Source organism: Leiobunum rupestre, chromosome 1 (genome assembly GCF_980474605.1).
Source record: "Leiobunum rupestre chromosome 1, qqLeiRupe1.1.hap1, whole genome shotgun sequence".
NCBI lineage: Eukaryota > Metazoa > Arthropoda > Arachnida > Opiliones > Sclerosomatidae > Leiobunum > Leiobunum rupestre.
The window spans coordinates 95,172,621-95,187,760 of record NC_143384.1 but is presented as its reverse complement, the minus strand read 5'-3'; the positions used below and the strand labels follow the sequence as shown (position 1 = coordinate 95,187,760).

The following is a 15,140-nucleotide window of genomic DNA, read 5'->3' as shown; positions in this document are numbered from 1 at the left end:
GTTTTTTGGTTTATTGATAAATTTAGTTTAACGATAACTTCCGGTATGGAAGGTTCTATCCCCGCCTCTCCCGTTAGTCGGCTTATCGCGAACAATCCTAAAAACGCATTACTAATCGCGTTGATTTTACTTTTAATGGGACTTGTGGAATTTCTATCTCTTTGGTTTACCAATATGGGCGTCGCTATACACATAACACCGCAAAATTTGACTAATCGCGTGAGTCATTGAGTCAACCCATTACATCATCCTGATTACGTCATCAAATTATTATCGCTATATAAGGGATTCATCCCCGTCATCCATCGGCAGTACACTACAAACCGTTTCTCGAGCATCATGTCTAAACGAAGCTGTGTAGATAACGTTCCTGGGCCCACTAAAATGTCTAAATTTGATCCGACTCAGCGGAAAGTTAACCCTCGGTATTCACTTTCATCCGAGCTTTTCGTTACTACGGGTTTTACGTCTGAGCTCGATATATCTGTAGCTCTATGCAATAAAATCACACACCAGGTCTTTGAAATGTCTTCGCGCGCCTGGGATGATTTATACGGCCACTGGGAACAAATAAATGATCCCCAACGGTTGCCCTTTCGATCACCGTTCCCGCTATCTGATGCGCTAGTGACCGCCGCCATGTCTGACCAAAAAGAATTAACCTTGCAAAGTACGATATCCGAAGCGTCGGTCGTAATCAAAGCGCCGGAAACTCGAGAATTGGACCGACTCAAATATTTCATTAATTCGCACATTCAACTCCTTAAAGTGAACCAAAAACTCTTTGAATTAATGGGTTACGTTATAACCGATAATTATCGTAAAATTTACGAAATATTGTATAAAGAACCATGTGCACCCAACAATTTATTTCTATCGGATGAACATGAAAGGTATGATACCGTTGTCCGCTACGCGTCCAATTACGTAACAGCATTTAAAATTATTGACGATTTTAAAGAAACAGTGGCCAACCAAAATATGTTTTGTGTATTTAACTTTTACAATTTGTTTAATATGGTATCTACCAACCATAAATATATTAAAAATAAATTGTTTTATCTTTAAACGTTTTCATCCGCTTAATGTACTGTAACTTTGAATGTATAAATAAAACCTTATAATTTGTATACACTCTGCTCTTTTTTTCCAAAACACTTTTACCGATGACCGCCCGCTATTTTACGCTACCCTTAGGGGGCCCGAAAGTGTTTGTCGGCGAAAACCAACCAACTCGACATTCACTATGACGGGTAGGCTGTTTGCATAACATCGTGTCACCGCCATAGGGGCAGATAACCTATTGACCTAAAATGGGTTAACACCTTGGGTTTTATGGGTTATAACATCGTAAATCAGCTAACCTTTTGACCTAAAATGGGGTGCCTCCAGCTATTAACTATGACTGGCCGGCTGTTTGCATAACATCGTGTCAGTCCACACCACCCGCGGAATAGGGGCAGATAACCTATCGTAAATCATCTAACCTATTGACCTAACCTATTGACCTGCCGAAAATGTACGCAAAATGGGGCCCCTATAGGGGGTCCGTTTCACACCTATTTAACGGCTGTTTGCATCGTGTCCATAGGGGCAGATAACCTATTGACCTAACATCGTAAATCAGCTAACCTTTTGACCTAAAATGGGGTGCCTCCAGCTATTAACTATGACTGGCCGGCTGTTTGCATAACATCGTGTCAGTCCACACCACCTGCGGAATAGGGGCAGATAACCTATCGTAAATCATCTAACCTATTGACCTAACCTATTGACCCGCCGAAAATGTACGCAAAATGGGGCCCCTATAGGGGGTCCGTTTCACACCTATTTAACGGCTGTTTGCATCGTGTCCATAGGGGCAGATAACCTATTGACCTCGTAAATCAGCTAACCTTTTGACCCCGCCGAATATTGCCGCAAAAGGGGGCCCCTATAGGGGCCCGTTTCACCCGCCCGCAGGTGCCCCCTTATCGGTAGATAGACCCACTTATCTCTGACGGCGAATTATAACTGATATTGAACTGTGTTTGTCGAATCATTTACAACATCAACAGTAAAATTATCTTTTGTATTACACCTTATTTTTTACATTTCATCCACTATAATACTTATATTTTAGGAATTGAAATATTTTTTATGTTTTTATTGTAGCTATAAGTTAAACAAAAAGGTGAACACATTTCCCTAAGACTTGATATCCAATGATAAAAATCTCCCAATATACTTAATGAAATGCTGTTTGGGCCCCAAACTGCTTTTATGGGTATAGCATTAGAGGAAGGCTAAAACCATCTTTGAAAAATATCAAAATTAAAACAAATCTAGCACCTAAATGATATTAAGCGAAAAACAAGCATGAAGATGTGGACAGCCCCGTTGGAAAATAACAAAAACTTTGGTCAGCTGACAATATTAATGAAGTATTATCATTGTTGTCAGAAGATTTTCATCAGAAAGCTAGGGAAAATGTGATTTGTTAGATTTATTTTAAGAGTAGACAAACTGCTGGTTAATTTTCTTATGTTTCAGGGTTATTATTCGTTTATAAAGGGGTGATCCCTGAAATAAAAATTTCAATTTCCTTTTCAGCCGGAACCAGAGAGTTGATTATGGTCACCACAAATTTATTGGTTTTGTTCAAATGCCTCAAAAAGACGATAAAAAATTGCACTTTTTAGCTAATATTTCGTTTAGAATAATTTCCAAAAGCCAATTCAGTCGTTCTTGATTATTTACTACAGACAGGGCAGCGTGGGCACTGCTGGTAGAAATCTGTTCGAAGGACACAGGTAATGTATGATGTTTTTATGACTTTTAACAGTATACCAAATTATAAGTTATATGTAAATTAATGTCAATCTATTTGTCAGGGAATGTAGGAAAAGAGCAACGTTAACATTAAAACTTTTGAATTTTTCTTCTACCGTTGGCCAAGGCAGATCTGGAAGTGGGTTTTCTGCCCTTGCGTCTATTTAAAAATGTAACTGAGCAATATCTGCTAGCAATAATACATCTAAGCTAAGTATTTCTAAATATACCCATTTCAAGATGTCCCTATGAATGTTGTCATGTATTATTGTTATCTTATATTTTTTGCGTGGTTAATTTGTAAGGCGTTAAATGCAATTTTTTTGCAGAAAAAAGGGCTAACTTTTCAAATTAAATTTAAAACTATAAAACATTGCAGTTACAGGCATATTGTTTCCACCAAAACGGATAATTTTTGAAGAAACACAATGTCCCTTTAACTGTTAGTATCTATCTGAATTACGTTTCTATTAAATTCGGGAATATGTTGTAATTCATATTTTTGTGCTTGCGTAGGTAGGAAATTTGAAATACTTTACAGTGAACAACATTTGCAATTAACGGTAACACTTTCTGTTACGCCATTAATAATTAGTCTCTAAGAAAAAAAATCGTGAACTCCTCGTGTATTGAATAGACGTAACAAATTATAGTATTATTATCTAATAAAAATAAAACTTAATTATCTTACGTAAAAATATATTCGTAAATTGGTTTTACATTCAACATGTCCAAAATATAGCCTACCTAGGAACGCGTTGACAAAGCGGCTCGGGTAAAGTCTGTAGGTGTTTCAGATAAATACTAATGTTTTATGAGCCTTACATTTTTACACAGCGGTTTGTTTATTGATCGTTGTCAATAGGCTATAATATAATTATAATAACAAGTTTTAAAGACTACCTATTATTAAACAGTCGACAAATAATGGAAAGTTTCGTAACTGTTATAATATTATAATGTGTTATAAGAGGCGTAATGCTTCAAGTGGCAGCCATCTTTTTCCACACGATCCCGATTGTAACAAATATTTGAAGTATTTTTAATTATATTAATCAGAATAACGTAAACATAATTAATTCGTAAACATTTTTCATTGGAGAAAATGCTATAATTTAAATAATATTTGCATATTTGGTATTAAAATAAACGCTGAATTAACGGAGAACCAACATTTTTTAGCTGCGCCCCCTAGCGGAGAAGTTAGCTTTCCTTTGGGAGTACAAGGTTTTGGTTGGTGACATTCGATAGCCCGTAATGGCGATATTAAGTAGAATTAAATTCATATCCATGGGCTTCTTTATTTTTTGTCTACATTCAATTTTTGTGTCCAGAAACCTCGTTTTCAGGCAGGTTTACACCCATTTCATTCGGAAAGGCGCAAGTACAAACCTATAACTTTTTCAAAGCCCTCTAGTAAATATCCAAAAATGTCCATTCCAGCATTATGATTAGTTTCCCGTAAGGACATCTACCAAATTCTCTGAGGTATCGAACCGCGCAAAACGTGACAACGTCACTCAATTAGCGTCTTTATTAGAAGACGAACCACCTGAGACAATATTAAAGTCAGCAGCAGTAGCCATTAAAAGGAAAGGAAACCACGAATTGTCACTAAATTTGCGTGATTTAATGCGCACTGCAATTAGCGTATCGGTTCTACGTTCAAGACTGTCTAAAGACCTACCAACAAGTTGTACCGACGACGAAGCTCTTGCTCTTGTTTTAGACGGGAATTTGTCGGTTAATTCTTATAATATGATTAGACAAACTGCTCTACTACACGGATCGTCTCTCTTTCCGTCATATAAAAAGGTACTTTGTGTTAAAGAACAATGCAGACCAGCAAATGTTCATGTGTCAGAAACTGTCACTTTCGTGTCACTTCAAGCGCTCTTAGACAACACAGTAAGCCGATTATTAAAACTACAAGAAGAATATCTTGTTAAGTACGTCGAAGTTCTACACCTCGATAATTTACGACTTAATTTGGCAGTTTCTTGGGGTTTTGACGGAAGCTCCGACCAGTCACGATATAAACAGAAATTTGCAAGTTCTTACGAATCCAGCGACAATTATTCCTTTGAATTTGAAATCAGAAATTGAACCATTTGGAGTAACCCAACCCCGCAGTCCATTGGCTTCTGTCGACCACTAAGAATACAATTTATTAAAGAATCAAAGGAATCTATTTTAGCAGAAAGAGATTGGGTCAGAAATCAAATTGAACATTTACACGCGTTCACGACTAATATGATGGACATATCTGTATCAGTTGCGTATGAACTCAATCTCACGGTATTCGATGGAAAGGTACTTAGCATTATTTCTGGTGCTTCGTCGCAACAATGCTGTCCGATATGTGGGGCGACACCTGAGCAGTTTAATGACATTCGACGTCAAGATTATAAACCAAAAGATGACTCTCTGTTACAATATGGAGTAGATAACTAAATATGAACCATTTTTTCCAAGATGGCCGCCAAGATGGCCGCCAAAATGACCCCAATTTATTTTTCCAAAAACCAATTTTTGACCTTGGAAAAAGTCAACAAAATATTTTTGTTTTCAATCTCAAATTTCACCTTGAAGATGATCTTAGACCTCGACGCTTGACCCCTGTCCACAACCCCTAAGCCTCGGTCTATCACCCCAACAAGTTTGGACACGATCGGACAAGCTCGGACCGAGATATCGGCGGTAATATGTGACCCCACCGAATACTTATGTTAATTCACTTTTGGTGTCACTTTTTTCGTTTTTTCGCCATTTAAAATGCTAATTAGTTAATTGCGAGATGGGGAAACGAATTCGCAACCTTCGCTTTATAACCTTGACAAGTTTGTCTGTCACGTGCTATCTGATTGGTCAATATTCGCCCGAGATATAGCCAATTTTTGTTTATAATAAATAAAATAAAATGTATTTACTTTTGAAGATACATTTTTTTTTACATTTGCAATACAAAGGTATAATTTCATCCAAATAGGAAATTCGTTTTCAATAGTACACCAATACATTCTAAAGTAACATAATCAATAAAAATTCCCAAAAAAACAATGATTTTATATAATAAATTAATTACATAAACAATCAATAAACATTTTAAAACATTACAATGAACTTAATCGGGCGATATCCGCCAGAGATATAGTCACCAATGTATTATAAAAAATTCAATTTATTAACTTTTAAAGATACAATGTTTTAGCAATTCAAAAGTATAATGTTATCCACCTACAATAAAAACGTATTACTTTACCAATATAAAAATAATTCTTACATTTTTTAAGATACAATGTTGTTTTTATTGATACTTTTGCAAGTGTTCGCAATTGTTTATTCATTATCCACAAATTTTCCGATTTATTTAAAAAAAAGATGGGAAAAAGAATATCATTTTAACTTATTTAATTATGTTTATTACGCGACCATGCATTTATTTGAATAAAAGCGGTATTTATTTAAGTAATTATTTGTTTTTATTTAAATAAAAGGCTTATTCACTTTCAATTATTTAAACAATATGCAATTTTTATTAAACTATTGGTTATTTAAATAAATATTGAAATATAGCCGAGCTTATTTTATTCATGGATAAAAATTAATAGACTGTCGAGCACTAACTTTTGTAACCCAAAATACTTTAATTTTACACAAACGGATGTCTGGTTAATTTTTAATAGTAAAATAATATATTCTAAAGTTGGAAAATCATTTTTAAGTTACATAATCAATAAAAATTCAAAAACCATTTATTTAAAATAAATAAAAAATAATTAACTTTTTTTAAATTAAAAATAGCAAAATTGTGAATACATGTAGATAGAATTTTCTCTGACTATACACAGTGAACGAACGGCCGTTTAACGGTGACTAAATTAAAACAAAATTAAGTATAATAATTTTAATTATTTTTTTAAATTAAATATTACTTACTTTATTTGTTTCATAACAGCGTTACCAGAAGCACGCTCTATGAAATTCTGCCGCATTGTGAACTATCAAATATCTATATATCTTTAAATTTATAAATTATAATTACCTCTAGGATAGAACTGGTTCAACATTGTAACCTTGTAGAACTAATTTGATACCCACCTCTTAATTATCGTCACGTGTAAACGTTATCAACTACAATTACAGCCTTGTAAAACTAGTTTGGATTTTTCAACAATTGACTGTCACACTTTCAAACGCAAAAATGTTTATAAAAATCGATTTTACCCTTATCTTGTTACTTACATTGTAACACATCTCCGCGGTAAAACGATAAAATTATAAACGCAGTTCACGTTTCGCCTTGAGACATTCCACAGAGCTAGTGAGAAGAAAAACATGGATTTTACAAACAACAGCTAGATATTAATAAAATATAAATTAATAAATCCTCTAATTTGAAAAAAAATCGTAAATAAAAATGAATGGTTTTAAAAACAAAGCTTATTGACAATTTACTTTTTGAAGTTACAATCTTTTGTAATACTTAATAATAATAGTAATAACAATACGTTTTCGCAAAAAATAAATGTATTGGCTACATGATAGTGTAATAAATAAATAAGATTATTTTATTTACACCAATAAAATTATTTTTTAAACAATTGCAATAAAATTATACAATTAATAAGCATTTTAAAAATAAGACAATCTCAAAATATGTACAAAATAGCCTATTTAATTAAGAGATAATTAGTAATATGAAAAAAATTAAAGGTTGTAAAAATAGAACATTAAAAAAAATTATAAATATTATAAGGATACAATTAAATATAGTTATATTTACCTTAATTCGTAGAAGATATTTCTTTACTACGAAATTAGGTATCAGGTTTGAAATTCGGGCTAAAACTTGTACTTGTTAATTAGTATAATTAAATGAATATAATAATAAATATTAACTAACAAATTATTTGATTTTATGCTGTTGTAATGTGTTTACGTAGTTAAAAGAGCGGTTACATTACATTTGAACAACAGCGTCATTGCTAATAATGGAATGGATTTGGTTTTGATTATTATCAACATGTTTTTAAATTTAATTATTAAAAACGTAAAAATAAATAAAAAAGTATCATTTTTGTTTTTTTTTATGGTCAGCGTCGTTTCAACAAGTTGGCAAGCCAAAATATACCTCTCCTCGGAAGTATGGTCCCTAGTGGTATTAATTTCTCGATACGACCCCCAAAGATATCTCCGCAATTCAGAGTTATTTACGAAAAACGTATTCTCGGTTCAAACCCTGCCCGGTATAAAATTTTAATTTTAATTTAAATAATTGAGAAGAAACAATCGAGTTTAATTTATTCAGAATATTATAAATTAAGTAGTTACAACAGCCAGTTAGATTCACTAAAACAATACACAATTGAATTTCACCCTTTTTACAGTACATGTTTATCAGTTGAATATAATACTAAGCAAATTTTAATGAAAGAAATATCTACAGATGGTATTTGTATTTTTCTCGCTTACGAAATACTTGCCGCATCTTTAACGCTCATTTTATTTCAACTTCCAGTTGACGTTGTGACACATACCGCATGAAAAAGACCAATGCCGTCCAATTTCCAATATCATATAATGACTCGCACACCCACGAAATCATTGGCTGCGTTAGAAATCGTAGATATCCAAATATCCACACCAAATATATTTACAAGAAGCAAAAACCTTACCGTCAACAAAGCACAGAGAGCCACTTGACTAACCGCCAGCTCTTAAAGCAATTAACGTTAAATTATCTCCTTTGAATTAACACAACTATATATAGGTCGTTAAATAACAAAAAAAAACTAACAAAGTGGACCACCCACAGGGTCTACCCTTTAACCCTCTAATCTCGGCTGACTGCGCTAAAACAAGATTTAACCTTTAAAAAAAAACAGATTAGGCCTTCATAAATTCATTAACAAAAAAAACTTTATTACCTATTATGCTTACGATGCCTGTCTTAATTTCAGTGAATCTAAGCAGCTATCGGTGGTTCTGTGGTAGAGCGCTCGACTGCCAAGCCGAATGGTCTGGGTTCGAAACCTGGGTGGCGCATTTGTTTTTAATAAATAGAGAAACGCTAAATTAGAATTTCTTCGATGCAATAATTTCAATTTCAATTCTATTTCAATTAAACCAAAATTTCGTACTCTATTAAATACGCTTCCGATAAAGCTGAAGGTCTAATTTTCAATAAGGCGTAACAGGTGTCGGTGGTTCTGTGGTAGAACGTCCGCCTGTCAATCAGGAGGTCTCGGGTTCAAATCCCGCCCGATGCGATCGCAAATTGATACTAAGACGAATACCGTGTACAACTGGTGGAAACCCTGCCATTGGACGTTGAGAGGTAGCATTACACTCAGCACTCGGTCCGTCCCAAAGTCATTAAGAAGAAGTTGGAGAGAAAACGCCCATATAAACACAACAGACTCAACATGCACAACCATCAGAACACAAACACAACAAATTCAACACTCACAACCTACGCATAAACAATACAAAAACGTACTACACCAAACCGTCACGACGGTGAGCGAAAAAACACCATCCAAACCAAACCGCAAATGCATCCGTTAACGCTCACCGTCTCACGGTGGTTTTGCCAACCCTTTGAGAAACTGCGTACGCAGTGATTACACTTTGCACCGAAAATGCGAACGCGTTCGCAGGCCTGACAGACCCACAGACCCACAGACAGACACGCTGGTTGTATAACCCCTCCTAGGAGAGGTAATAAATCAATTATCTGTAAAAGCTTTTATTATAATTTAATATAATGTAATGTCTCACTAGAATAAAGTTAATTTTCTCAAAAATACTTTTATCTTATCTTAATAAAAAATAAGTGTAACCTTGTACACTATCGAATGTTATTAAAATGGATTATTTTTGGAATTTTAAAAGATAATTAAGTTTTCATTATTAATTCTGTTTAATTCACAATGCGCTTTGATCGGTTTGTTTTTAATATGTAAATATTCCGTTTTTTTCTGTTTGCAAAGCGAATTTCGCCAAATAAAATTTAAAAAATACTGGTAGAGATAAAAGTATTAAATTAAAATTGATAAAAAAGTAAATTAAATCTTATAAAGAATCTGGAGACTTTAGTTGATTGAAGAGTAGGTTGGTTTCTTCGTAGTACACCTCTGACAGGTGGCTCAAAAGTTCTTCCTCTTCTAGCAAAACTTTTTAAGTTTATTATTCATTACTCTCACTGAACGGTTCGCCTAAAGCTTTATTTCATACTGTTATATTTTATATATTGAATTTGTATTTCCAAAAATAAGATTTGCAGTTTATTCTCCGAAAGTTAAGGAAGGTTCGCTGTTTTTAAAGTTCATTTTGGACCTGTACATGTTTCAATTTAACTTTTTAAGTTTATTATTCATTACTCTCACTGAACGGTTCACCTAAAGATTTATTTCATACTGTTATATTTTATATATAGAATTTGGAATTCCAAAAGTAAGATTTGCGTTGAATTCTCCGAATGTTAGGGAAGGTTCGCTGTTTTTAAAGTTCATTTTGGACCTGTACATGTTTCAATTTAACTTTTTAAGTTTATTATTCATTACTCTCACTGAACGGTTCGCCTAAAGCTTTATTTTATACTGTGATATTTTATATAGTTAAATTGTAATTCCAAAAGTAAGATTTGGATAGTTATTAAAATTAAGTTTCGAGAAACAGTAATTTCTAGAGTACATTTTTCATCAGATAGTCTTAATTTTTTTAAGGAATAGTATTAAATGGCTTAGTTTTATTTTTCTTCTGATTTAAAAATTAATTTAATTGTTTTTTTTACATTTGTATAAGGAAGGTTATTTAATTTTTTAATAGTTTAGTTCGAAATTTATTTTGTTATATAAAAATTAAATAACTATATAAGTTTTGTAATTTATATGTTAACTGCTAATACTTGCAGAGTTCGTGTTATTACAATCAAATTGTACACTTGTTGCTGGATTTTTTCCATTATCTTGTATTTTAATGTTTCGAATAAAATTTTAATATCAAGTTTGGCTTTTTAAATTATTTGTTCAGAATACGATATCCAATGAACGTCCTAGTTTCATCCCTATTGAGCCATGATTGAACCAAATTAAAGGCCTAAAGACATCTCTAGGTTTTATAGAAAGACATCCAGGGGACGACCGCCGTAATCGCCGTTGGACGTCCGAAAACTCGTCCCCGGGACGTACTACGGCTATAGACAAACCGGACATTTGGACGTCCTTTAACGTCCAACCGACGTCAACCCCGGATTTTGGGATGTCCTACGGACGAAGGCAAGATCCGAGTGTGACGTCTATCGGATGTCCATAGGACGTGTTTGTGTTTGCTGGGTATACAATGAAAATGTCTAAAATATTGTTAGTACACGTTAGCACATAATATAAAATACCATCAGGAGTCCAGCGTTATAGATAAATATAAATAAGGCAATAAAAACACTACTACAATTACAAACCGGACAAACCAGCACCACTACACAGTAAAAGGAACCCAATAAGAGTCAACAACAACCGTCAATAAGCCGGGAGATAAATTAAATTATGTACACTAGAGTCGAAGAACAATAAATAAACAAAAAAACACAAAATGGGAAAAAGTCGGATAACGCACGACCAACGAGGTGCCAGTGGCAGCAGGGCCGGCGGATAATGTGGGTATGGTGGTTAGAAGTACCCACCCGGGAAATTCCGGGTGCGTATTTTACCCACCCGGAATTGATGTCATCAAAGTCGGTACTATGGGGATAGAGCCACGGCCATTGTCACAGAATAGCTAGGTTTCCACAATTTTCCAGGGACTACGTATTTTTCCTATCCCCTCCTTGATAAAGTTAATTCATTCAGTATAAAAACTGCAGAAGTAAATTTGTAAAATATGTTATTAAATATTAGTTTTTAATTCTAATGAGACAAGCGTGAATAGTAAAATGCAGTCTTCCCAAAAGGGCAAATCACAACTTAAGCATAGACCTTTGACAAGTCTTTTCATTTCCTTCGCGTCCATCCCCTTTCTATTTCTGAAAATACGGTAAAGTCTGACTTCTATCGGGAAGTGGTGCAGAAGTTAAATACAACACTATCTTTATCTCATGCTTTAAATATCGGTGCTGTTGAAAACTATGCACGCGGCACTGCCCCGATTGAAATAGATTAAAGTAAATCATCAAAATCAAAATATAAAAATACATAAAATGACAAAAGCATAATTTTCATAAGTGTATTTAAACGTTAATGTTTGTCGTCATTAGTCTCTTTGTATCAAACATTTATATAAAATAGTTATTAGCTACCTCCCGTTGTGAAGTAGGAATTATAAGTGCATATGCATACACTATAAATTTTAGAAGGTAAACGATACTAAATGTATATTACATATATGATATTGAGTTGATTATTTGGTTAGTAGTGGGCTCTAATGTAAGTGTTCAAAAAATAAATAACTGATTATCCCTAAACTGCTTATTTGACACCAAAGCCATAAAGTATCCTTTATTTTTTAAATAATTGTAATTTAAATAATCGGTGCCTAATTTTAAGGAACGAAGTCTTCTACCACAAATTGGGGTAGTAAAAGTACCCACAGTTGTCAGTACTACGTTTTATAACGTTGTCTCTACCTTTCTATATAATTGAGTTTAAATATTAGTACTCAGATCCTTCAAACATCGTTACACGTAGCCATATGAATTTTAATAGCTACATGAAATCACGTGTCAAAATATTTGGAAAAATTGTTGAATCAGTTCATTTCCGAAAATGCAAAGCGAGGTACGGTTTTTGCATTGCGCAATTAATACTATGTAATAATAAATTTGAATAATACTAAATTTTTGATGTTTTTACCTCTATCAATTTCTCTTAATTAGTATTATATAGGCCTATCTTTTTATGTAGGATAACCCAATAAATCCGCCCCCCTTCTTCTGACTACCCACCCGAGATTAACACGATCCGCCGGCCCTGAGTGGCAGGCTAAACTAAGGAAACCGACACCTTAAAATGACTATTCCTAATAAAATTTGGTAGAACATTCCAAAGATATACCAAGATATTACAATGTATCAACGCTTGGAAAGGTATTTTGTAAGTAATAATTTGACAGTTTGCGTTACCGAAAAATGCATGCCCTATCAACCATTGTTTTGGCATTCCAACCTCCACATCTATACTTGTTAAACGCACCCGATCTGGAAAACCGTTGGTTTTACACAAACGTCATCTTTAAGAACCAAATGACTACTCAAAACATAAAAAAAATAGTAAAGAAACACGAATGTGTCATAACGCAACGCAGAAGTACTAAAATTAATTTTTTAAATCTACAAAAAAATTAACAAAACAATTTCCCAATTCTTTTAAGAGAGCCCTAAGTAATAAAAATGACATGGATTTTTTTTCAAAACCTTGTCATCTTCCAGATATTTCGTTTCGTATTAATGCTCAAAATTATAATATAGAATCTATAACTAAATTACTTATAAAGCGTTTGTGTAAAAGTGAACTAATACGGTGTACGGTCAACGAAATAGCTCTAAATTTTAATTTGAAATTATCAGAAAAAATTGTAGTACATTATAATCACAAATGGTATAGTAATTTCACGCCTAAAGAAAAAGATGTTATATATAAACAAATGTTTTTTAAAATTTTATCTCCCGATAGTGGAATATATGGATATCCAAATTTAACCGGTCGTTGTCCCTTTTGCAATGATCCTAAGGCCTCCAATCTATATATTTACTCTGAATGTTCTACGGTATGTGTGATAATAGTCGTTTTAGAGTCGTTTTTAAATAAATTAAATCCAAATTTTAACTTGAAATGGCCAAATTTCTGGCTTTTTAATTTTGATGAATACAAACTTGCTCCCCACGAAAATAAACTTGTATCTTCAGTAGTAACCTTAAATTCATGGACCACAGCTATCAATACTTTTAAGTTACGATAAATATAGTATTACCGAAAAATGTACAGTCGCGACTGAAATAGTAAGATGATACATGTGGTATATGAAAAAATATATATATATATATGTTGCATAAAGATTTGAATTGTAATAATTTATTTAGTAAATAAGAAAAAATAAACGCCTCTCCGCTTTTTGAAGCTGGCTTAAACAATATATATATATATATATATATATATATATATATATATATATATATATATATATATATATATATATATATATATATATATATATATTTAAATATATATAAAAATCACGGATCTCGTAAATATAATATATATATATAAGTTTACGAGATCCCTGATTTTTTATGGTGCTGATATAATTTTCAAGGTCGAGAAGAGTAGATATTTTTATAACGATGAGATGGAAATTTTTGAGATCGATATTTCTCAAGATCTCCCTATTCGGCAACCCTATAAAGAAACGTGTCACTTTCTTAATCTTTTCCAGAATATACCTTAGTTTTCAAAGATATTTGATCTCTAAATATTACTTCATCATTTTTTTTATTTTGACGGTAGTTGTTATATATTCACTTAAACTTATTCAGCTCTTGGTAGATTTTTCGTGAAATAATTTCTTCTATATTGGATTTAATTAAGGAGGCTAGGATCTGAGACATTTCAAATTTAAAATAAAACCTAATGGGTACCACTCTTAACGATTAAAATCGGTTTATGGGACAAAATAAAATATATTATACTAAAATGAGTGATATACGAATAAAATGGTCTAAGGATAGCTTTCGGAACTTACCCAGAATTCCGTTTCACACAGACCATAGAAATCATTATCTTCCTCCATTGCAAGAAACTAGGTTCAAATCCTTCCAGACATTTGTAAACTATATATTAACGAGGCAGTTACTGCAATATAAAGAGATGTATTACAGAGAGAGCTAGAAGTGACCTCTTTTCCAAAATCTTTGTTGATAATTGTGAGATGATAGGGTGAGATATTTACGTTTTCACATTTACTATCCCAGTGTACATATTTCTCCTTATCTTTTCATTTGCATAACCCTGAAGAGGCCGTAATTTCTCTTATATTTCATGAAAGAAAAAGAGAACGTTTAAATAGCAAATATACAGGTTTTGGTAGACAGATTGGATTCTGAAAGTGTTGTTGATGACTTATAAAATAACCGCCAGGACCATTTATTCCCGAAGGTCACCTTTTTGCATGTAGAAACAAGTAATCTACCGGCAGACAGACGATATAATTTGGTTTACTATATTTATTTCAAGAAACTGACGAAAGATTAAAACCAAGTGGTTTTTACTTACGGTAAAACGAAGAAGAGATGTTATTCACTTCTAAAGCTTCACGGAACGTTGTACGCGTAAAAG

General features: G+C 33.0%; 1 long non-coding RNA gene across 1 annotated transcript; it reads right to left on the bottom strand.

Annotated features, from left to right (window-relative positions):
• Window positions 1–6,628: 6,628 nt before the first annotated feature.
• LOC149969028 (uncharacterized) lies at window positions 6,629–14,634 on the bottom strand. Its single transcript, XR_016480747.1, has 3 exons — window positions 14,548–14,634; window positions 6,751–7,132; window positions 6,629–6,687 (listed from the first exon to the last, which is right to left on the bottom strand). It is a non-coding gene; the product is annotated as an uncharacterized LOC149969028 (long non-coding RNA).
• Between the last annotated feature and the right edge of the window lie 506 nt (window positions 14,635–15,140).